The sequence below is a fragment of the Choristoneura fumiferana genome, chromosome 6 (genome assembly GCF_025370935.1).
Source record: "Choristoneura fumiferana chromosome 6, NRCan_CFum_1, whole genome shotgun sequence".
In the NCBI taxonomy this organism is placed as follows: Eukaryota; Metazoa; Arthropoda; class Insecta; order Lepidoptera; family Tortricidae; genus Choristoneura; species Choristoneura fumiferana.
Genome location: NC_133477.1, coordinates 20,315,741 through 20,342,525, shown reverse-complemented (window position 1 = coordinate 20,342,525; position 26,785 = coordinate 20,315,741). Strand labels below are relative to the sequence as shown.

At 38.3% G+C, this 26,785-nt stretch overlaps 1 protein-coding gene across 1 annotated transcript in view; it reads left to right on the top strand.

Annotated features, from left to right (window-relative positions):
- The window catches only part of LOC141429286 (uncharacterized), a 163,296-nt gene that overhangs the window by 1,052 nt on the left and 135,459 nt on the right, over positions 1-26,785 (top strand).

Here is a 26,785-nt window from a genome sequence, read left to right as displayed (position 1 = left end):
TTATCAAACAATGAATTGTGAAAAAGCAGAGAATAGATAATAGTACAAGAAGAAAAACCCCAAGTGACTACATAGAATTAATTACTTACCTGGTTTTAAAAAGGTATTACAACTAAACCGCAATCATGAACAAGGTGTGTTTGTAAAGAACTGTAAAGATAAGTAGAAATCCTAACAGATTTATGTTCCAATGTTTAAGAATGTAGATATATTTTACAGGACTTTTTTTATTATTAAACAAGATAATGCCATGATGCACCATTATTTTCTTGATATATGTTGATATACAAAAGCTTAATTGTAGCCTTCTAAACAGAATCTCAATGAATTGTTGATAATTTGATTAGGTGTGTACATTGTAGGCAGTGCAGTTGAGGCTTACAGCTAAATACAATAATGGGTAGTAAGTACCTAGATTGACAATAAATATTATCTTTGATACCTATCTTATTAACAATTATGTATGTATGTATATAGGTATGTAAACTCTTTATTGTACGAAAGAAACAAAACACATTTGACAAACTTCGAGATACTTGTACAAAGGCGGACTTATCCCTTTATCTTTATCTATCTCTACCAGTTAAAATTTATCTTTGTCTGTTTTACTGTTCCTGTTTTGGTGTTAAAAAGACTGTGAAAGAATGACAAATAAATATTTTCATTCATTCATATAGGTATTATGTTATTAAATAAAGTAATCCAACCATTTTCTGAAATCTTCCAGAAAAATGGTTGAATTGTAAAACACTATTACCTAACATCATAAAATTTAAGAAATGTTTTCTAACCAAATTCATTAGGTTGTTGTTAAAACAGAATTTCAGGAGACCCACTTGCTTGTTTGCCATCCAGTCGGGTGCAGTCGGATAAAAAAAAAAGAATTATTTAAAAGTTTTACTTCAAGTTTGGAAAGCATTTCATTTAAATCTTATACCTAGTGTGTTGTAAGGACTGTGTCTTACTGAATTTATTTAAAATACTAACAAATTGTGCAAAATTACTCATTTCTAGTTTTAAAATTAAGTAATAAGTAAATACTATAATAAATAGCCATGCCTACTAGAATGTGCATATCACTATAAATCTTATTTTCCTGTTTTTCTTCCCGAACATTGACTGTGTATCTATGTATAGCCGCTCACTGTTTGTTTACTCTGTTTACCCACTTTAAATCATTAAGTACAATTTACCCACAAAATTCTTTTAGTACTTAATATCCAATAGTTCAGTTTTAATGTTGAAATATGCCTCAGGGTGCTCACCCTACATGTATTTAGAAGTAAGTTCAGTATATTCTCATTAAATTAAATATAATTATTTTCTTATAAGATTAAAACTTCAAATATTTTGTATATAAGTACCAAGAACCTAGAAGCTAGTACAGATGTATAGTGAATAATGTTTTGCCATCATATTTTGTCCGATAATTTTGTATTTATCTTGCTTTCTCAACTAGCTTACTGAAGTTTACTGGAGCTAATTGAGATAGCAAGACAAATACAAACTTATCTGACAAAATACGATGGAAAAACTTTATTTACTACTTACATCTATAGGTCTGGCTATTCGATGCATATAGGTACATTATGTCTGAAGAATTTAATAGTTGCTTTCAAGTATTCCATGTCTAATAAATATTTGTATTAAAGTAGGTATATGTTTAATTTGTCTACATCAGCAGCGCAGCATCAGATCAATTTCCAATGGGTTACCTAAGTAGTCAGTACAGTAATGAATGAAAAAGTTAAAGGTTAAGGCTTGTGTATGAGGAGTTGCTTGCCCTCCCAGTCCCAGGTTTTTCTATCGAAAACGTTCACTCCAAGCCACAGCTAAACATATTAGTATGCTTAACCATTGCCGCTTGCATGTTATCCCCAGCACAGCCAAGGAAATTGAATCACATCAGGGTGGAACCTTTGTGCTGCTAATGTTATCTTGACATCCCATGTATTTGCCAAAGAAATCACAGTCAAATTTATTACGAAAAGGTTGCACCCTGGAGCGTGATTCAGTTTCCATACTGTACAATCTTTGCTTAGCACAGACTACAGCTTACGCCTTGGCAGGGCACAAATTGGCTTGCCAAGGCATTTGAATTTGGCTTGGGTTTGAACAGCCTTGCTATAGGGAATATCCAAGCATTTTTTTTTAATGATTCACATACACTAGATAATTATATTTATCTTGGGTGTAAACTGTGCTGACCTTTAATGAGATATTCGGAGGATCATGTTGCATGCAACTGCGTCAGAATATCAGGAGCTCATGACATTTAATCGTGGTCTACATCCCACTTATCTAGTGCAAAACTGATATTTCTAATTCTTTATTTGGGTTGGTCAGCTGGAAGACGTCCACTGCTGAACAAAGGCTTCCGCCTTAGAACGCACAAATAGGTAACGTGATGACGAAAATCTTTAAAACTTGATTGACATACCAGGGCCAATCAACTATTTTACCCACACTGGGCGTCTCCTGCGTTACCAAAATTGTCTCTGTCGTTACCCAAAAATCGTACTTCCAACAAGATATTTCACGGTTTAATAGGTTGAACTTACGTAGGATGACATGTATTCATGTACACCATCTATTAAAATACAGAAACAACTCCTGATTTTGCCATATCTTAATATTATTATGAAAATATAGATATACAGATAGTGTTTAGCGAAGAGAAAATTTAAATCAGTTGAAAATTGGATTTATAGTGTTTTTTTGGAAAAATCTATAGACCTGTCTCTTTCTCAAACGCTTTTCTCTATGCAGCAAGTATGGCGGTACTGGCGTGTGACGTCACATGCCAGTATGTCTTTCTCTGTCTAATCTTGAATTTCAAACCTTTATAACTTTGTTATTTGTAAAGGTAGCTTAAAATTGTTTTTCTATTCGATAACAGGCATTGTGAAGTTTTAATTTATAAGACATATACAAAATAGTCAAATACCGTATTACATATTAATCTGCAATTGTTTGAAAAATGTCGCGGACAGATTAGTGTGGGTAAAAAGTAGATTGGCCCACCATTCATTTTATTCGACATAAATTACGTTTTTGAAGGGTAAATTGACGAATTAATACAAGTTTTATGTCACGTTTTGATGAGCGTATGATTCACATTTTGGATAATTACCAAACTACGCTTTCTACTTATGGGTACTCACTTTCTTCGGTTGCTTAATATATTATAACGCATTATTTAAAATTGTAACATGTTTTATAGCTAGTATACACGACTGGAAGGTTAACAGCGCTGTGGGTCGTCACAACACCGCATTTGTTTCAAAATAAACGGCAGCGTCGAATTACAATAACTTATAGTTATTCATACAACCGGTTTCTGTCGGTTAGGTTACGAACAGGAATGTCACCGTTTGTCTCTTCCAAAACATTTGTCGCCCATTTTTTGCTACTTTTGCTAATAACGTGTAATTTACACGTTTTTCTGTGTTCATAGATTTTACTAAAAACTGATTTAATGATGTCGACATTATACAAAAGATCCCTACGGGTCGAAGTGTATCCGCAAGGACCCCTAATAATAAGATAAGATAAGACATCGATTCAAGAAAGAAAGACGTTACATTACTACTTATTAGTTTTATGTTCACTTTACTCGCGCCCCAAGGACCCATGGTTTCTTAAATAGCAGCCTAAGGTATAAAATATACCTTGGAATATTCCGTACAAAATACGAAATCCTTAGAAAAAAATAATGGTGTGGCGCGGAACTCTTTGTGTGCAAGTTCGACTCCCATTAGGCCAGTTATTTGAAATAGGTACGGTACATTTTTCTGAAAGTTCTTTCAGATCCGATGCGACCAAAGATATATAAATACACAGCTTACGCATTCAATCAGAGGTCCCCAGGGATTATCAAAAACGCGAGAAGTAGATACACTCATAAATTATCCCCGCAGACCAAATTTATTAGGCTCCTCGACGTGTATTATTTTTGGCGTTTCCTGTAGTAGTGTCAACACTATTTAATTAAGCAAGTCTCTGCTGGCTATAAGTGGCCTGAAAGATTAACATTGAAGTGAAAAGATCGCAAATATACCGAACGATCAACCGAGCAAGAAAAAGGTGATTATCACAAAATTGTATTGAAAGTAACCTGTTCTTCTTGAACATCAGCATAGTTTTGAATTAAACTACCGTGAGACTCACTTATATTAAATGAAAGTTAATCCAGATAACTCGCATCTTAAATCGAGTTTAGTTTGACATGTTTCGGGCTAATTTCGGGTTAACACGCGTGTTGCAGTAGCTGCCGAGTCGCGTTGCTCCTAGAGGAAGGGCTACGTTACGTACTCGTATTAGCCCGATGTCGAGCTAAACTCGGTTTTAGACGTGAGTTATCCGGATTAACTTTCATTTAATCTAAGCATAGTTCGTCATTAGTTGAATTGCAACATTTTTATCATATTTTTGTGTTATCTTATTCTATGTGAAGTGAATTGTCATGAGGTTTCATGTTCCTTTCTCGGCTCCGCAGCCAAAACGGCTGAAATCGTGGTAGCCCAGCAGAGGGCCGTGGGTTGACTCCTGCGCACCTCTCGAGTTTTCAGATTTGATTTGATTACCATAAAGACTGTATAGTAGCTTCCACTATTTTTGATTCTTAAACTCACTCTTTCTCGGACCGGACCCTAACTGTTTACTCCTCTCACCCACTCAAAGGTTGACTGGTAGATCAGCTTTACAGTGAAGGTGAGATAACCTGCACACCTGCGAAGAGACTGACCAATAACACTGAACACGTTTTACAACTATGTATGTACATGACTTTACAATAAATGAATGAATATGAATATGAGATTCAATGGTGTCTGTGAAATTCCTGAAGCCGCGCGTGGAAACCATGCCCTTAGCCTCATTCTAAGACTATTTTTCGAATCGGCGAGTTCAACGCTTGAGTCATTATTACTTATTACGTAGACCTTTTGCACTAAACTTTAAACGTGATGTTGTAGTGTAGCTTAAGTTTATATCGTGGCATTCTGTTTATACTAAACAGCACCTGGGTGTTTATTACAATCGTGATAGTATAGTGTACTCGTAATATAGTGCTATGTGTACTTATTTGAAAATGTATAGTCAAACTTGGCCTCAGATACCAGGATATTAGAAGCTTTAAGTAGAAGGTCGCATCTGTGATCAAGCCTTATTTACACAGAAATATTGCGAGAAATAACTTATACAACACTAGCGGCTATCCCCGACGTCGCACGGGTGCAACTTTGAGAAAAGAAAGAGGCGAAAAATAAAGAGTAATGGCGGTAAATTCACAAATTATTTCTACAAAACTACCTACATCCGCAAGGAGTTGGGGCGCGACGCTAAACCTTTCGCTTGAATCATACTTTGATTTTCTTAAAAACCGCATTATAATCCGTTGCGTAGTTTAAAAGATCTAAGCGTACATAGGTACATACAGAGGGACAGACGGCGGGAAGCAACTTTGTTTTATACTATTTAAAGATTTATACTCACGCTTCGTGCGTCTCGTTTCTAGCATGACACCCGATGAGAATGGAGTTTCTGTTTACATACGTGGTGGAGTCGAATGTGACGAAGTCCCAAAAAGAGTTAACTTTGTGCCCAAGTAATAAGTAATCGCTCCCGAAGCGGTCGAGGCGCTGGGCTAGTCGCGAATGCTGGTTCAGGCCCTATCTCGTACTACGAAGTGCAAAATTAGAACTTTGTATCTTGCCGTACCACTGACGCTTATATTATTTAACACGAGAGTGAGAGGGACGGTACGATACGAACTTCGAATTTCTCGTTACAAGTCGAGATATGCCTAAACGGTAGCATCAGATGAGCTGAAGAAGAACAACTTGGTTAAAAATAAATAAAATCATGAGACGACACCAGTTGACCCAGTCCCAAATCCCTGATCCAATTGATTAGGTCAGATACTAGACAACGGATAAACATAATTATATAGATAAATACATACTTAAATACATATTAAACATCCGAGACCCGAGAACAAACATTCGTATTTATTATTCATATAAATGTGTATCTGCCCCGGCCGGGAATCGAATGCGGGACCTCAAGCTTCGTAGTCAGGTTCTCTAACCACTTGGCCATCCGGTTGTCATCATGTTAATAGCAAGGAAAAGCATTCTGGAAAGAAATTAAGCCGGGCTAACCCTGGACTCCCTGGAACATGGGCCGGGATAACCCTGGACACCTCTTGAAATGGGCCGGGATAACCCTGGACACCTCTTGATTTGCGAGCCGGGTTAACCCTGGACAGCGCTCTTCTTTCTTCCTTATATTTTCCTTTGAGTTTTCTTCATCTGTTTCTTCTTTGTTCCTTCTTAGGACTTATTGACTGCTGCTTAATAATTCCTGTATTTTTCGGTTCTTCAATGTTGTTCTTATTCTTCAACTTATTTTCTTAAAGCTTCAAAATCTTCTTTTTTTCCAATTGACATAAATTATATAGAATGGCTTCAGTGCTTCATTATATTATTCTTCAGCTTCATTTCTTCTTTCTTCGATTTTTTCTTTAATTGATATGGATTGGCTTCAGTGCTTCGTTATATTATTCTTCAGCTTCATTTCTTCTTCGAATTTTTCTTTCTTCAGTTCCATGGTTAGCGTAGCGTAGGCAAGGTCGCCATGTAAAGGGGTTGGCGGTAATACGAGGGTGTGGAATGATACACCATTTGTCCGTAGTATTAACCGATTTTATTAGTAATGCATAGCTATTTATAGACATTGATGAGGCGCTTACCAAGCAATATGCGTTGATGTTACAGTAAACTATTGTGTTACTGTAAAAGGTTGAACATTGACATTTTAAGTAGCCATATACTACAACATTATTATTTACTAGTTTTTAACCGACTTCAAAAAAGGAGGAGGTTATCAATTCGGTTGTATGTTTTATAACTATAATTTCTTAGCAAACTAACAAAGGAGACACAGGGAAGTGCAGGGCAGATTTGTTTCGTAATTTTGTACGAAGCAACTGGGTAAAAGCAAAATTACCTCTCGAGTTAAGTTCAAGGAAGTGCAAGTGTAATTAAGAATACTTATATCTTGAAGGCGTGCTTATTGCGTGGGCGTGACACCCGCGCTAATGTATTTTTGTTTGCTTCACTCGTCCGTGTAAGGTGTTCTCGTGATCGTAAGTCCGCGTTTTGGATGATCGTGTCTTGGCTAGACATTAATTGTGAAGACAGTTTTTTCCGGTCAATATTTTGCTTGAAACTGTGCGGACGGCGCTTCAGGTGAAATAAGTTTCCAACTTGTTACTTATTTAAAAGGTTTTTAGTTTCCGACTGAAAGAAAGACAGAAAGGTTTATTTTGGCTCCATAAGTACCACCTAAAACTAAGACTAGAACTAGCACTAAAGCTATGTTACTTGGTGACACGGCAGGATACCAAAAAGGGTCTCCACTCATCATGTGTTGCCGCACATTATGTGCAGTACGCTGGTTTTCTGTGGAGCCCAATGTTGCCGCACATTCACGTTCAATTTCGGTTTCGCTAGAAAATTTGATGAAGCCAAGACCAAAGAAACTAGGTTCGTGGGAGTGCCTAACGCCGCGAATTCACTTTGCAGGCCGCTTCCAACCGAAGCAATTAGAGGTATATCGGGGAAGCCTTATGTCCAACAGTGGACGTCCTGTGGCTGACATGTTGATGATGATGATCCAAAGATCTGCATAGTACCAACATTGAAACCCGTTCAGCTATTTTAGCGTGTCAGTAACACACACAAACTGGCGCATTTTGTATTAGAAGAATTGGACGATAATTTTGGTTAAAACCAGCCCCGTGCAAGCAAGATCAATATGTTTTCATACAGGGCGAGAGACGGGAATGCGTAGCCGTGCATTACCAACAGGCGCAGGCCTCCAGGCAAGTGAAATGCACAAAATCCATTCGGGTTTATCTCGTTAACGAACGAAGCCGAACAGAAAACAAACCGTAGTTATAACCACTAGAGTCCAAAGCCGTCTGACGCAGCACCCACTCTTCTGGCGCTGACGTGTCCTGTGAAAAGAGCGCGCGAGCCATTTTGATATTTACCGTGCTTTATTTAAGCTGGATTTTGAATGGTGGGCTTTAAATAAGGGTCGCTATCAACGTGCAAGCGCAATGTTGTGCTTAGAGCACTGGAGTTACAGTTGGGTTTAGGTTGGGTGGTGTTTTATATCACTTTTTATGGTGGTCGGTCGGCAATCAGCTGTTTCGACGAACATTCGGCCCCCAGGGAGCTCAGTTCTCGGCCCTAATACGTCATGCTAGAAATTTCTATTTCATCCTGAAATTGAAATTGGATATTGGCCATTTACGGCTACTTTGAGTACTTAATATGCTGAACAATGGCCGTTGAAAGATTGGTTTCTGCGATTCGTTTTGCTGAACTGTTGTTTGATACTTGACACATTGGCATTGCTCATTGACTATAGAAATATGAATGAAGTAATATGTCCATTAAATTGAAAGATTGCGGTGGTTTTATCGTTTTTTACAGTTGCATGTTTTTGAACAAATAGAAATTCAGGCGACGAGGTAAAACTGCCGCCGCGCTAGCATTTACGTTGCGTTATCTTGACATATTTTTCAAATCCCTATCTATTATAATCAAAAATCGAATGAGATTGTTTGTTATGCTTTCACGCTTAAAATATTCGAAAGCTCATGATAAAAATTTAAGATTCCGGAAAATTGTATAGTTTCCGCGTGGTAGCGATAAACGAATTTATCGCAAACGAAGTCGCTGGCAACAGCAAGCTTGATGAAATGATGATGTTTATTTATTTAGCAAAGGACACTTGTTACAGTTCATGCGATTTATCTATCAGACTCCAAACTAGGCTGAGCCTGTATCTTGGTAGCCTGCGAGTGTGTTTAACAAAATTAGCTACAGTGTGACAGAAAACATTGTTACAAACTAAATGGGTACCAAAACAACGGATTTGCGATTGCAGTGTGTGTGTTTGAGCGCGTGCGTGTACGTGTGTTTGTGTATGTGTGTGAGGAGGGAGGAGGGGAGGGGGGCTTGAGTTGTAAAGAGGTAATTTTAATAGATTTCAGACAAGGTTTTCGGTCTCAGAATATGAAATTGTTAGCAACCATTTATTCACCATTTTTTTTACATTAGCAAGGGAAAGCAGCTTGATGTCAAGAAACCTGCAGATGTTGTTATATACATACGGGTGACTGTAATCAGGGCATCTTCTGGCCATAGCTGATCTAAGTGGCGGCAGTGGAGCTTTAAAAATGCGCTTGCCCAGGAGTTCCCCGTACTTTGAAGACTTCAGGAGGCTATTATGGGTTCGAGATACCGCCTTTAGGATATGAAGCTGGCGTACAGTCAGCACTCCACATTCTCTGTAAAGACTATCAGTGGGGTATCTAAACGGTTTCTTCATCATGACCTTTAATACCTTAAATTCCTTTAATTATATGTATGATGAGTGATGAGCAGATGGTCCCAAAGGAAGATCAGCGCTGTTCACAAGACTGGCGATGTTTTCTTTCTTTTTAACAATTATCAAAACTGGAATCTAATTAAGTATCTACCTCTTCATTCGAAGTCGGTTAAAAAGAGCGCAAAGCAATATGACGTAAAAGGAACTGAAGCAAACCTATCGCCAGAAATAACTTACTGTTCCTCAAAACACAACCAAACTATGTCGTACGCTTCAAATTTCAAAGAATACATACACATCCATTAGGATCAACATTAATCCTAATGAATTACAAAGAACTCTACACGCACACATGCAAGCCTGCGCCCGCGCCTAGAATATGGCAGTTTAATTCGATCATAAATAAGAAGCGTTAGAAAAAAATCAAAGAGCCAGTCGGAATGGTTATTGGTTGTCCAAAATATTTATTAAATTGTTATCATAAATAACGAGGTTGGAACTGAACGATTCCCTTAATTGGAGTGACATCATTTTGACTTAAGTACACATTACATTTAAATTTTCAAGAAAACGATAAAAACCGACTAGTTCCAAATACTGATGTGCCAAGCCAAAGGAAACTCCAATATTGCGTAATAATTGTAAGATAATTTGGCTTATTTATAAGTTAATTTACTTCCTTAATCAAATTAAAAAGACTATCGATTTTCGTTAATTGAAAATTCAAATTCAATTTATTTATTTAGTATAGGCCGCAATGTACACTTTTACACTTCATTTCTTAAACTACCAGCGCTTTCGGAAATACCATCATCATTGCGCCGCACCGCAAGAAACTTGGCAGAAAGTATTTTTTTCAAAATAAAATAATTACAAATGATATACTTAAAATTTACAGTATATAATTAAAGAAAAAAAAATGACTACGAGGTACGCACTGGTAGTCGAAACGTCGCGGTAATTTTAACAAATAACCGTAGTCGTGATTAATTTGCGGGTGATATTAGCATATGAATGAGAATCACGAAGGTTTGAAACTTCGTTTTCATAAGCTGACAGTTTCAATGACAGACCGACTGACGAACAACACACAGCCTGAACAACTGGAGCTAGTGATTTGAAAAATTAGTTAAATTGTTTATTTTTGTGTACAAACACGCGCAATGAAAACAGTCATTTCGATAGTTCTCATCAGCGGACACGTTCCAGCCATGTGTTGTTGGATTTGTAAAGACGGTCTAGAGTTCCGGGCGCGACTTAGCTTTTTGATAGGTATTCCTTTATATAGGTATATTCAGTTAACCTTTTACTTTTAAGTTTTTTTAAATACTAACAGTCAAGAGCATAAATACATTACGTACAATACCAACGCGTCAAAAATATCTATACTTTATGCCACCAACTATAAAGCCGATGTATATTTGACGCTGTGGTGCCATCGGGTGCGTCCCACGAGATATAACTACAAAATATCTAATTTCATATTAATAACGTTCACAAGATATAATGAACGTTAGCTATAGCAACAAAAAGTAGTATTTTTAACGTTTAATGCTTAAATTATATAACGTTATTCTTATTATTATTCTTCAATTTGTATAAGATTCATATTATTATGGACTAATTTCTTTTAACATAACATACATTAGGTATATTACTCATAATATATAATAATACGGCGTGAATGGTAAATTATGTGGCGGCGAGCGAGCGAAGCGTACGAGTAAGACGAAACTGTGCAGAAGCGACTTGGATAGGTTAGGTTCAGAAGGCTAAGGCTAGATGTTAGGTTTTTTTTTTGTAACAGAGCGGAAAAAATAATGGCTTGCTTGATTATTTGCTTTTATCAAAGTTTTTAATGAATTATGAGTTTCAATGCTTAGGTGTTATGAACATTATACGCTTTGATCGTTATATCAATTGATATTATATATAAACCTTACAAAATTAGATATTTTAAAATTATACTTTCGGTCATTATGGCCAGTGAACGTTATACTAAACGAGTTTATATAAAGTGAGCGTATATATTATGAATATTATATAATAAGTTCTTATATTTCGTTCTCGTATTACTTACCCGTGTACTACGTGAAGGTACGGCTGTACCTTCTCTAAAAAAACTGAGCAAAACATAGTCGCCCACATAGGTATGTACTACTAATTTAAGACCAAAGTCAGCAAGTTAAGGTGTACCTGTATAAATCCCCGAACTGGTCATGCGATCGGAGATAAGGCAGTTAATGGGGGCCAAGCGTGCCGCAAACGGCCAAGCGACGCTGGAATTGCTTCGATAACTGAAGAAAAATCTTAATCTGAGCTTCAGATGCTTCTTACACTTGAGAAACTATTTTAATTTTTGCTGTCTTCGTTAGCCGTGGTTTATTTCAAATTAGCGGAATTGCTCGTGAATTTTGAAAAACTCAAAGGCCCGGGAATTTACCCCTCTAATTAACATATATATTTTTTTATGTGGTAGAACAAATAGTTTTTCTTAAAAAAACATCCATTCTTAAGTAACATCCATTTCAACAAAATTAGGTCCTGTCAGCCTCTTAACAAACAAGTGCAGAGCGAGTTTTTACCGCGTTTGTAGTCACTATATCTGAAGGTATCTTATACCTCAACGCGGACTACAGTTTAACCCTTTTGGGGATAATTTACCCACCAGATTCGGAATCAATGGTTTAGCCAGAGAATGACCCTTACCGCAATACAGTACAACCAGAATGTTAATGTCGCTGAGCACTCGTCTCGTTGGTTTTCTTCGTTTTCCTAAAGATTCAAATGAGAAAGAAAATAAAAAACAATCTTTTATTTCTGGTTTCGAACGACATTAGTTTTTTTTATTTTATTTATTCGACTGGATGGAAACGAGCAAGTGGGTCTCCTGATGGTAAGAGATCACCACCGCCCATAGACAATGCAACACCTGTTAGCAAACTAATTTAAGTGTACTTAAAAATCGTGAGCGTTCAAGTATGTATTTCCAGAAATAAGTACTCTGTTTCTACGGCAGGCGTAAAAACTTACTATGGCCAACCTTTCGCGTGTCTCTCAACGTCATTCTAAAACATGATACAACAAGCTTTATTGTCTTGAATGACCACAAACAGCTCATACTTTGAAAGTTTGTACTAAGAGCAAATTTAATGATAAATAAAAAAGGGCATCGGACAAAATATACACTTCTTCAATGTTCGTTTTTCGCCTGCCGTAGAAACAGAGTACCTATACTTAGATGTAGTAGGTACCTACGCCTTAAAAACTTAAATTAAATTAAAATACCGCCCCAATCTGCGCTTACGCCTTAATCCGACGTGCGATCGATAGCAACTCCGTTGAAAGACTACAATGCCGGGTTGGCAAGTGACGCTAGCTTAGGGTTGTCAGATTTTGATAAAAAAAAGTTATTGTAATAAGTTTTGGTTAAAATTAAGAAATATTTATGTACCTACTGTAGTTTTTTTACATGCAGTTACTTTTTACTGTATCTACCAGTCATCTAATCTGAAAACAAACATATGAATGTGCAGTTATACGAGTATACAAGCTGTAAAAAGGAAAAATTATGTTAAATTCCTACTTGCAAAAGTTTTAATTTAGTCTTTACTGTATTAATTAAACCCAAATGGCTCCTATTTTCTTTTGAGTATTATATATACTCGTACTAATCAGTTTAAAAGGATTATTTTTAGTGTCCTCTGTGCGAAACATTTATTGCTAGAAAACTTAACCGTCACATGGGGGAACTTAAAAAAAAGTACTGCATTTCATGTTTCACTAAGTACAAATTCTGCTAATTAAAAAAAATACAAAGCCTAAGTTATGCGTATCTGACAACCCTATCCGGGGTGCTCGGACGCATCCCTAATCCGTAGGAAGTGATCCATCAGACCTTATCTCGCAGGAAACGGGAACATGTAGGTATTTTTGTATTTTTACATTCTGAGCTTCAAGTGTACTGTATGAGAAACTATAGACATTGCCAGAAATCGAAGTCTTTGAAACTATTTTTAACCCCCGACGCAAAAAGAGGGGTGTTATAAGTTTGACCGCTATGTGTGGCTGTGTGTCTGTCTGTGGTAACGTAGCTCTTATACGGGTCGACGGATTTGAATGCGGTTTTTTTTATTTGAAAGCAGGTTTTCTAGCCATGGTTCTTAGGCATGTTTCATCAAAATCGGTTTAGCCGTTTTTGAGATATTGAACTTTGAAGTGACAAAGTCGGGGGTTTCCAACTTTTTGTTGGTTAGGTTATTCATTTATACTTATTATTTGTGATAACAAATCGCACTCTTAGATCAACACCGAATCAACTCAAAATAATGTACCATTCTAATTTCGAATTAATTCAATTTCTGGGAGGTCCTCGTAAAACGGTGCATTATTTTGAGTGCGACACAACGCTGCTCTGGGAGTGCGAAATGTGAGTTGTCCGCTGAAAGTGCTTTTCCCCAGTCCATTGGTCGCGCCACAAAAACGGTGTTACCGATTCGTCCATCTTTTTTTTAAATCGAAAATACAAACTGAGACATGGATGCACAGAAAAACCAGAAAAAGAGACCAGCGCTGGGAATCGAACCCAGGTCCTCAGCAATCCGTGCTGCGTGCTATAGCTATAACCCCTACACCACCGCTGAACAGGAATTTAGACACGAATTTTTCCTATGCATACATATCTCAGGTTGCTTATTTCTACTACGCTACTTATGCAGCAGCACTAGCGACATCTATGTTCCGCTCTCGTCGAGAGACGTCACACTCTTTCGGAACCAACCGCTCACCCAGACAAGAGATGTCGCTACTAAGCAATCAAATTATGATTGGTTTTTTGGAGTCTTTTTTATTTTTTATTTCAACTCCAAATTTGTTACTTTTACGGGTATCCCGTGAAACCATATCGAAAATTCGATAAAAGACTCCAAAAAACCAATCATATTTTTTTTTAAACTCAACTTTTTAAAGTAAAGTCACATACTTACCATAATAAGTGATTTAGGTTAGAAGCTAACTTTACTTTATCTCTTAATTAGTGCTTAAAGACAAGTAAAGTATAACGAACAAAAAGTTGGAAAACCCCCGACTTTGTCACTTTAAAGTTCAATATCTCAAAACGGCTGAACCGGTTTTGATAAAACATGTCTAAGAGCCATCGCTAAAAACCTGCTATCAAATAAAAAAACCGCATTCAAATCGGTCCACCCGCTTAAGAGCTAGCAGATAGACAGACACACACACACAGAGACAGAAACATATAACACCCCTCTTTTTGCGGGGGTTAAAAATGGTTTGCAATAACTTACCACTCATTATAATATAAGTAGGTAAGTAAGTATTATCTAAGTATAGTGTTGTAGGTATTTGTTATTTGTTTATATATACGTGCACGTGTATACTGTGTATATACATTCGAAATATCGCTATTTCCAGGAAAGAAGTAAGTAAACACGACGATTCGAGTACTCGCAGGGTTGCCAATGCTTTTAAGAAACTGGCCCTATACTAAAATTTGAACTCGAGCCGTCCCGCTGATGCTTGTACTTTTTAATACGAGAATGAGAGGGACGGTATGCCCCTGTTGGTCCATCTGTTTTAGAATAGGACACATCTCTTTGGTTTTGTTGAGAGAAGGAGCTAATAAGCCCATGCGCCTAAAAAGCCATGTTTTCCTGGCTTAGTTCTAGGTAGTGTAGTAACGGAGCAAATTGTTCAAAGGTTTGCAGAGATTTTGGCTATCTACTACCTACTCGGTATGAAAACACAAAAATATGCACCTTATTATTAGGAGAGGCGAAAAATTGGCCACATTTAAGTAGTATGAAAGAATATACAGGCGTTTACAGTTCTATTCCTTTACAAACTGTGTGAAATGTGAATCCATAAATCGTACAAAATATACAGTACCTACAATTTTAATGTTTTTGTCGTAGTGTGCAACCCTGCCTGCTAGGCTAGAAGAGTTCTCAGAAGGTAGATTCGACCTTAAAATTCCAAGAAACCAATAGTACGTAGTTTCTTTCGAATTGATATTTAACGATAAGGATTTTTAGTACAAAAACAATCCATTGCCTCGACAAAATTACAACATTCAGTTTTGAACCGTATCTAAAAGTAAAAGTTCAGTGAATACGCCTCTGGAGAAGTTAAGTAATAAATACAGCGAGATATGAACGAGGGGTGAATCTTTCAATAACTCCCGTGGTTCTCAGAAGCGTGGGTGAGTGACATTTCCGTGGGTTTTTGTCAGACTCTTTGATGTCCAGTGACGTGTTATTATGAGATAATTATCTGTTACACCATGCGACAACATGTGGTACTAGAGTCTTCCTAAATTATTAGATAATATAAAAAGTTGGTTTCAACAACTGCGTAGGAATAAGTTAGGTAAGGTACCTACTATCTGCTATTGCCCGCGACGCGACTACATTGGTGTAGAATTCGCTCTCAAAATAAGAATAGAACGTGTTAGGTTAAATATACTTATTGCCTCAAAAGGAAAAATGTAGGTAGTCAGAAGAGGCGGAGCGTCCATAGAGAACACTTTTCCCACCGGCTTGCCCAATATTTACAAAATAGGACAACAGGACATAGGTACAGGATTTGTGAAAGATGAAAACGATGTTTGCTTCGGCTTTACCATGGAAATACCTGACGCCACGCCACAGGTAGACAGTGCATTTTTCTAGAACCAAATATCTTTAGTCAAATAAAGTAAAGACATAACAAAAACATGTCACTAATACTCTCTCTTCTAAGTCGCTACATTCTCGACAGGGTGCTCGTGTAGTCGTCAGATGAGTACCTGTCAGCAGTGAACCTTCATGACGACATTCTTGGATAATAAGTGTAGTTTTTCCTTTCCTTCCACACCTAAAACCTTACTAATATTATGCGTCTTATTTGGCAAACATGCAAACCTGCCTAACGTTCTCGTTCGCAGCTGTTGCAATCATCACAGCGCACACTGTTGGGAGACAAAGCACTGTTCACTGTGAGAATGTCCGAGACGGAAGTTGTGACCTACGCTAACATCCGATTGGATAACTGTCGCGATGGGATGGTTAGAAATATATTCAATCTATCTATACCTACCTATAACTTAAAATTAAAAATCTCCGACATTACAATCAAATGACTCTTTATTGTACACCACAAATAGTAAGCGATACAGAAAACAGGTACCGTAAAACTACACAACTATGGTACCGAATTGTAAGGTTTCAACTTTGTGCTTTTGCCTCTAACGAATGGATTGACATATTTAATTTTAGTTATGTCTTTAGATAAAGGAAAATGTATTAAGATAATAAAGTTTAGTCACAAGTTAAAGTATTGAATTAATATATATATTTTTTTAAATTATTTTTGGACTATTGTTGTATAGTATTTTGACAACAATAGCCCAGATTATAAATCCTATTGAAATCGCGTGTTATGGCATCTTTGACTATAGTTGGGTGATTTATTTTAATACCTCTAAATTTGTACTATAAAAATAAACACAAAAAGTGCGATCAAAGTATTATTTATTAGCAAAATTATGTATTTCAGAAATCACAGTTTTTGAGATCTTTTTAATCTTTAATAAATGCTTTTAATTGTTAATTTTATCTTAAACAAGAAGTAAACAAATGTAAGTAATTAAATTACAATTAAATCTTTTATAAAAATCAACCACATACTTATAACATATGTAACTAGAAAATGAGTTTTACTTTTTTGGCTTGCCCCATTTAGATTCGAGTTTCGGGTTCATGGATCAATGCATGCTTTGTGCCTAATTTCAATGGCGTTTCGATCGTGAAAACAATCTCATTCATTCGATAGAATATGCAGAGCTCCTAGTTTTTTTTTTCACACCTCTCCTTCAGAAAAGTAACTTTTCCTCCCTGGCGAGAGGGAGCAAAGTGCAACTTTTCTGTTCAAAGCTTTTCTAAGTGTTTTATTGCAAATGCCATTTTTTGAAGTTTATAATTGTAAAGCCATTTTCTTATGCTGGTTGTTCTTTAATAATATTTAGATTTTTTTTTCAAGTTTATTAATGCTCGATGTGAAAAGTTGTATGAGCCACTCGGGAGCAAAATTATTTTCATCTTAGGCGCTAACACTTGAATCCCTCGTTACGCTTAGGATTCTACTTTAGAATCCTTTGCTACATTCTGGGTTAAATTTACGCCCTCGCCGTAAATACACCATTTTGCTCCCTTGTGACACAAATAACTATTAGCAGCTTCACGATGTGTTAGTGTTTTTTTTTTGTATATCCATGAGACAAAGTTCCATTTGGCGATCGCTGTAGCACTTATACGCTCGCCCACCTATTTTTCTTCTCATCATTTTATCTCGTGACGTCATTTTCTGGAATAAAATAAGTTGACTTAATTATGGTCAAAAAATCCGTTAGTACTATAGTTGGAACCCAAGGGCGAGATTACAAAAAAAACCTGCACTTTTTTTTTAATCTTGCAATTTTCACAATAAACTATATACTAATTACATCCAAGAAACATTACCTTCCATTTGAATCCAACACAGAGTTTATACCGTCGCTTCAACCACTATCTGGGAATAAAAGTTGGCGGAGCTCAAACGACACGTTTATACCGGTTCTTCCAGCAAGCAACCAACTGACTTGAATCCGTTGGCCATCTATTGGATACGCAAAAACTAGTTCCTACATACGTCAGTGAATGATAATAGTAATAAATAATAAACTAGACGTCGCTACTAGTCGATGCAGCTACGATTTTGTTGACAAGTTCACTGGACTAAAGTTGGGGCCCTGTACTATAGTTGTGTAGTTTTACCACAGAAAGAAGACATTGCCATTTCAATGTTTAATATCTGTGCGAGGAAAGTGTTTCATTAACCAATAGAAACGCTTCATTTACCTCGCCTCGCTCCGCTCAGCTGTTTCCACTAGAGATGTGCTGTGCGAGGGTAGGTTAATGAATGACGCGACGTTCCTATTGGTTAATAAAAAACCGGGCAAGTCGGACTCGTGCACCGACGGTTCCGTACACATTTTAGGTATGTAAACGGGAATCGTGTGTTGAAGATATTTCCCGCTTTTTCCGAATGATTTAATACATCCAGTGTAAGCAGTCCTGCTCCTAAACAAAACGTACGCAGTGTGGGGTCAGATTATATTGGTCATTGATATTTCCCAGGCTTCAAGGGACCGCAGATATGAGTATTCGATATCAATTTCAGCTTGATACCTCCACGCGTTCCTGAGAAAAAGGGTCTTGACAGACGGACGGACGGACAACAAAGTGATCCTATAAGGGTTCCGTTTTTTCCTTTCAAGGTACGGAACCCTAAAAACACATATTCCTCGCACGTCTTTGGTGGAAACGCAGCCTTATAACGTATTTGATTGAACTATGCCACGAACTTTGACAATATCGCGAGTTTTTCAACGTTCCTAAGTCGTTTAGTTCAAACTTAGTCAGCCTTTTAAAGTGAGATCGAAAGTTTTGAACGTAGCGTAACCCAAGTACGGTAGTGCCGTACGCGCTGCAACATGGCTGCCAATAAGCCGCGTAAAACGAAATGGACGTTTTTACAGCCCCGCGTTTTTAGTGCCCCGGCGGAGCTCTAAACTTATTTACTGAGCCTCTGGCGCAAGGCACGAGCGCACAGCGTTGTAATATTGCTCATCACCCCAGCCTATATACTTCCAAGTGTATAGGCGTTCTTTCAGAATGAGAGGGCTTGGGCCGTCCACGCGGGCAACTTCACACGCAGCGGTGTTTTATCATTATCTCGGCATCTAAAGAAAGAAATACATTTATTCGTGACATTTACAAAGCAGATAAAAAAAGAAACATGGAAATCGAGACAAATTTTGGCACGAAATGGTCCCAACTCAGCATGATGTCAATCTCTCATCATCAATCATCAATCAATCATCTCTTATTATTATTTACCATCATTCACAAGAAACTAAGTAAGTAGGTATAAACCATTACTTTGCTCACCCGCACCCGCGTCCTAACGATAGCTGTCTATACAAGAAATGTATGTCCACGCAGCTCTAGGGCCTTCACACTAGGAACACATACATCACACAAACTCAACTATCACCACCACCAACTGACGCGTTTCGAACTCAATCAGAGTTCATCATCAGAGCAACAATCGTTCACCATGCTACAAGATTTCGGTTGTTTAGTCTACCTAGGACCTCCGCAAAGTAACGCCTGTTTTCAATCATCATTCACAAGGTTACAATCATTTACTGACCCAACAAGCTCCAGTAAAACACGATTCGCTTTGGTTCCGTCAACAAATATAAACATGCGCGAGCGCGGGTCCGCTTACCGTCATTAGTCGTTATCATTATCGCATCCTTATCAGTTGAAGTGTAGTTTGACAGCCTGCGTTTTAGTTTGCTTTGCTTACTGACTGACTTAAACTTTGAAAAACCTGTAGAGAAGTATTTTGATTTAAGTTCAAGGAACTTTACGAAAAAAGTTCTCATCAATGTTTTAAACTATCGCGGTCAATAATAATTTTATGATTTAAATTCGGGTTTTGTACCACATACCTTGATCATGATTGATCGTCTCGTAATCATGGCGCATGCAACTTAGAGGTGAGACGTACAGTCAAGGGCAAAGATATCGACACGGCCAAAGTTGCAAAAATATGTATACACGGCCTTAATGTTAAGTGCATAAAGTGGTGAATACATATTTTTGTAACTTTGGCCGTGTCGATATCTTTGCCCTTGACTGTCTTGCGAGTACGCGTCCACAAAAAGACTAGTTCCAAAGACTAGGTCCACGAGTATCTACGAGAACGTAACTCAATTGACTCATTGCGTAATCAAAATGATTCCCGTAAATATGCGCTCCCGTGATTGCACACCGTGCTAGTTTTAGTAGTTTTACGAATATCGGACTACCGAAATGTCATCAAAAGAAACAGGACCTTTTTTTGTTCAAAAATGTTCATGCTAAAAGTGTTTTTTGAACAAATGATAACTCGCTCCTTTTTCCTGGAATTCATCGCGCAGTGGTTAGGGCGAGTTGGTCGATCCCGAAGACCCGAAGACCCCGAAGTTCCCGGACGTTTTCGAATAGTTCCAAGCGCGACGAGCACAGTGAGCGCACGCATCATGCATGTTTTCAAGTTGGCGGAACTCCTAAATACTCGTACGATTAAAGAATCGCGGGCCGGAACGCGTACTCACGCGTCCAAGCCAAAACCTATTCCAGTAAATACGTCTCACCTCTAATGCAACAATGCCGAAATACCGAGCTTCTCTAAAATCAAGGTACGCGGTACAAAACCCAAATTTAAATCATAAAAGTTTTACTCTACGAAAATGCTTTCTTTGATATCATTTTTAACCCCTGACGCAAAAAGAGGGATGTTATACGTTTGACGCCAATATCTGTCAATTTGTCTGTGGCATCGTAGCTAGGGTTGCCAACTTTTTTTACAAGAAATAAAGTATATTTACGTCTGAGAAGGGAAATAAACACTGTTTTAGAAAAACGAACAGTATTTTCTTCTTTTCATGTTTTAAAGACAAACTTTTGGTGCTTCCCGCACAACTTATCAATTTAGTTTCATTTTTAAAAGCCTGATAGACCTCGTCGGAATCAAAAACTAATTAATACGGAGGTAAATTTTTATTAAAATTAACATTGACAGATTAGTTCTGAACCACCAGTATTGTGACTATGCCACAGGGCGGACACGCCATACAAAATACGCGTTCTGGAATCAGCACGACGACGTCTGTACACGCTCAATGTGTGCGTAAGACACACAGGGCTGACTATCGCAAAACCCTAGTACTATAGGGTATGTAGGTATGGCTTAAATGTGTAAATAAATGTAATCGTTAATCATATATTTTTTATTTAAACCTACTTAAAATGTGTCTGTCTATGTATTTAAGCATTATTATTTTACATTACAATAAATATATGACTACAAACTTGAACTAATTATTCGGTAAGTACCTAATTAGTTATTTCATGTCGTATTAATCGCGATTTTTTTAGAAAGCATTATTATTAGAAAAGGAAGTAGCAGGGTAGGAACCTCAATTTCTCGCGCGCCCACTGACAAGTTGGCGCTTGCTCGCGGACTCCGGCCACCGAGCCGAGCAATGACCTGCCGGCGCGCGGATTCACGGTAAAATTATGTGACTTTGTACGAGCGACAAATTTATTAGAATATGACTGATTTTCGGGTTTTTAGGAAATAAATACAAATAAATGTTTTATAAATTAAAGTTTATTGGTTTAATCATTTGAGTGAGACCTTATTAATTAAAGATTACTTACACTAAAATATTTCCTTTTAAAGGATTTGTCTCTGAACATTCGATTGTTAAATCGTATGTAATATGTAATTATTGCTCCCGAACTTAGTGCCGTGCGACGGTGCGGCCGACATACATCGCGTTGCGCGCCCGACTGCTTCCTACGGTTTTCCTACAATCTGCGCTTGAGGGTGGGGTAACTCGAACCGGTGCGGGGCGGAGCGTCTCCATTCTGTATGCCAGTACTATTATATATTCTGTGGCTATGCTGTACTGGCCTAGTGTGTGCTTAGCGCTTAGGCAATGTTGATGCTAAAAACAATATTTACTTTATACTTTATTTTAGTTCAACAGTAAAACGTATAATGTAGTGAAAAACAGTATAATACTAATCGTAGCTATTAAAACGATGGACCGATATCGATGCGGCTTTTTTACTCTCTCCTTGTGGTGGTTCTTAGTTGTTTGATAAAAATCGGTTCAGCCGTTGAACTTTGAAATGACAATGTGAGGGGTTTTTAACTTTTCTAAGGTAGTTAAGTTGGTTATGCAAGCAAACACGATACGAATAAGACTCAAGAATCACCGGGCTTTGTATTGTAATTTTGTAATTAAAATAAAGTAAGGTCCCAATCCGCACAGTAACTACGGCCCAAGCCCTCTCATTCTAAGAGGAGGCCTGTGCCCTACAGTGGGACGTATATAGATTGGGATGATGAGGAATCTATATGAAATATTGTATTTTCAGTAGGTCAGTGCACATCGGATTATTTCATGCAAACTTACGAATTTAAAACCAACTAACTCATTATGCGTGCGTAGGCAGACTTTGTAAGCTTATACAGTACCTACAAAGCGTTATACTACCTAGCAGTAGCATGAAATTAATATTTTTGTAAGGCAACAACATTAGGCATGACTGCGGTGCAATATCTCGCTGGTAGGTAATTTAACCCTTCATAAGGCCCCATTTATTGGAGCATATCACCACAAAATCAAAAGCAGCTATCGAATACATACCTGGCAAAGGATATTTTGAAACCTAGTAGTATTTTCAATAATTAAAATGAATATTGTTACTTATTACTAAAACAATAAGGTTGACTTTCTAAATCAATGCATGTGGTCGCTAAATCGCCTCTGCCTTATTTATTAAGGGTTAAGCAATGTTTTATTATATGAAGTACTGTAACCACCAACGTGATGGACGGGTGGTTAGCCGCGGGTTCACGGTGGATGCAAACCGAAGCAACTAGAGGTCTATGGGGAAGCCCATGTCCAATAGATGGACGTTCTATGGCTAAGTTCAAGTTCAACAGTGACCCATTACTAGGAATTTTTGAGCTGGTCACGATTTTGAAATGGCTCCTGACTGTTGAAATTTATGTTACTTAACCAAGTTCTAAACTATATTAGACTTCTTTCTTCCTTTTAGTTTTTCAGCGTAATGTTTAACCAATTGCTTAACTTAATCCCTCAAGCAGTTGCCTCATAAGGCAGCTCGCTGTAGCAGTACCGGTTTTAGTACCGTTTTCTTCCACTTAGTTCCGTTGAACAGCAATATATTAAACTAGAAAACAATAGGTCTTTAAGTGCAAAATCGCTGGCGGCCATGCATTGTGGCAGACAGTGACAGCTATTACGATATTCGATGCGTAGAGGAAGTGGGCTGCGTTCAAAGAATGGATTCATGTTTTAAATTTGTAACCTAAAATTGGCCGAGAGCGTTGGGGATTCGGACCACGCACAGTGAAGGATTCCGTACTTCTTCTAAGTCGGTTACTTGACAGAGTGGTCGTGGTTGAGGTCACTATCAGTAGTGGACTGTCGTGATACTTGGAAAAAATAGTGTGATGTGATGGCCCTTACCTTGCCTTCCACACCGCAGAGCAGTGTTTAATTAATTTGTTTAAGGGTCAACCATAGGTAAATTACGTCACGCATTTAGGAGGGCGGGAGGGGTTAGGTCGTTTGTGAAGTAGGAACAAATAATTGCAATTTTCATGACAATAATTACCCATACCTTTATTACCCATAACCGCAATAAAGACATTTTGATTTTTTGATTTTTTTTTTGAATAAATATGTGATAAGGAAGTGGGGGGGGTAAAAATAAGCAAAACTTGTATTAAGGCAGCGGATAAGTTAAAATCAAAATATCCTTATACCACAAGCACTTAAGCTAGAAACAGACTGACGGCGGAGGCGGAGCGGTGTGTGTGGCGCTTCGCGGAGAGGAGGTAGGTACCGGTTGCAATATTCGAGCTAACATGAAAGAGGCCACACAGAATACCGCGCCACGCTTATTTCCCGCGCGTTATTCTGCGTGGACTCTTTCACGTTGGCTCGAATATTGCAACCGGTAACGCATCCGCGCCGCGCCGCACCACTCCGCCTCCGCTGTCAGTGTGTTTCTAGCTTAAAGGTGATTTGCCACTGCCGAGGCGAGACGAGGCGTTGCGAGACGAGAAATTAAAACCCTCGACCTTAATGTGCTTCTCATGAAACCCGTGGTCGGTAAATGAGTCATTGCGCGTACTAATTTTCATGCCATGAAGCCCAAGGTCGGTAAATGAGTTTGTTACTGCATGGTGTCCTGCTGCTCCGTGCGCGCTGCACACGCACGCCATGCACATGCTGGGAAGGGAGGGCGGCGGGGAGCTGGCACTGCCAAGAGCGCAATCAGCGGTATCGGCAATTTTTGAAAAAAAATATTAGTTTTTCTTTTACAAATATACAATTTTACTCGCAAATGTGATAAAAAACATTGTATGTCGCACGGGCGGTACTAGAATTACGAACATCGACTCATTAAAGAACTCAGTCTTCGACTTCGGGCTTCTAATAGACTCTCGTTCTTAATTCCTTATTTACCGCCCTTAAGACACAATGTACTATTGTATGCATTCTCGCCGCCGCCATACAAATTTCAATTCTTGTCTCGCCCCGCCTCGTCTCGGTTCGCCGGTGGAAAATCACCTTAAGAGAGCCATGCGACGTGGAGAATAGGCGCTGACTCGGCATGTACTGCCGCTATGGATAACCACAGAGTTGATATGCTGTCAGAGACCTGAGGTACCTAGTCTAGTGCCAACGTGCTTCCGAACAAGCGTTTTATTACCCGACTGCCGAAGGAGGGTTATGTTTTTCGAGCGTATGTATGTATGTGGGTATGTATGCCCATTTCTTTGGTCCACGCTGCAGCGTAAACGGCTTGACGGATTTTAACATATGAGGTATCATTGGGTTCGTCATAACTGTCGGAGTGATATAGGCTATATAATATTTGAATATGGCGTCTGCGAAAAAAAATATGGCGGAGGAATGAAAAAAAAATTGTATTGTAACAATATGGATATCAAATGAAAGCTAATAATTAGCCCATTCTAAATATATATGGATTATTTCATTAAGCACTCACGGACGATTCAAAGTGGGTTTCCCGCAAAGCGTTTATTCGGGTAAGTCGCGCACTATGCTTAGGCTACAAACAAAGCCATAAAAGTATATCGCCGATATAATTTACGAGTCGGCACGACACCAGATGTGTGCTCTAATAAGAACTTCGCATATGGGGCTTGCTCGAATATTCTATTAAATGAATTGGTTTAAATAACACATTGTTTACGTTTCGACTGGCTTGTTTTTCTGTTAACACGTTCGGCCTCGGCAACGATCCACTAAGCTCTTATGCTGCCTACGCATAGCATATCCCACAGCAGTCACTTCTATGCCAGTGACACGTATATGTGTCACAGACGTAACACATTCCGGTGCCAGTGATACAACGTCTGGTGACTTTTTAGTTCTTACTTCTATGCCAGTGACACGCATGTCGTGTCAAAAATATTCGCCTGGTCATGGCATAACGTAAGGGCTTAGCGGAACGTTGCCGGAGCCGAAGGTGACGAATCAAGCTCTTACGCTAGGCATAGAGCATATCCCATAGCAGTCACAAATACGTGTCACTGGCAGGAGCAAGAACTAAAAAGTCACAGACGTTGTGTCACTAGGGCCGAACGTGTTAGCGTGCGTTGACTGGAAAATAAGCAGTTCGCGTCGTTGTGGTCGAGTACCACAGCCTATGGTCGAGAATGCACATGATTGCACATTTTTACCCGTTTGCCCGAAGGCAGGTTAGGTTTTTAAGCGTACGTATGTATGTTTGTCTAATTGGACGGTTTGAAACATATGGGGTATCATTAAATTCGTCAAAACTGTCGGAGTCCCATAGGAAAGGTGGAAAATGGATGGTGGGTGGAAAGATCGAATGCCACATGGATGGCAACTACCTTAAATATTGGAAATAGCATATTCTGTCTCTGTGTAAAGGGGGCTTTCCTTTATTTTAAAAAACAATAAATTCTGCATTGATGGATTTTTGAAAAATCGCTTGTCTTAGCCGGGACTCGAACCGGTCAAATGCGACAAAAAATAACATGCCGTGTTCTATGATGTACTTGTACCTACATATAAATAGTAATAAATAAATAGGGCGCGTAAAAAAAAATCCACGTGAACACCGCTTACCTTCTTTCAACAAAGTATAGGTATTTATTAGTTTTGTGAACGCAGTACTCCGTTCGTAAATGTAAATAATTTGCATCTCGCATACATCCCTCTCGCACGCACTTGGTTGGAAAGAGATATAAGGTTTTTCCACGACAAAAATCATAGGACATTAGGACAGGACGTGAAGCTTAGTCGTGAGTCGTGACGTCATCACGCGGCGCTCGCTTATCTATCGCATATCTAACAGCAGGGCTACTACGAAACACGAAACACGAAGTTCGTATCGTACCGTCCCTCTCGCTCTCGTATTAAATAGTATAAGTGTCACAGGGATCGCACGACACGAAAACCGAGTTTCGAGTTTCGTAGTAGCCCTGCTGACAAGACGCGGCATAGAGTATGTGGACAGACTGGTTACCTCGATGTACCTACTCGTATTATATAGAACGTGGATATGTGTTACATGCATGCAGTAGGTTGTTCTACCATTCTTACTTACCGACGGTTATTGGCAATGTTATGATTTGGCTAATATAACGGGTGTTTAAATTTCAAATCATTTATTCAGTATATAGG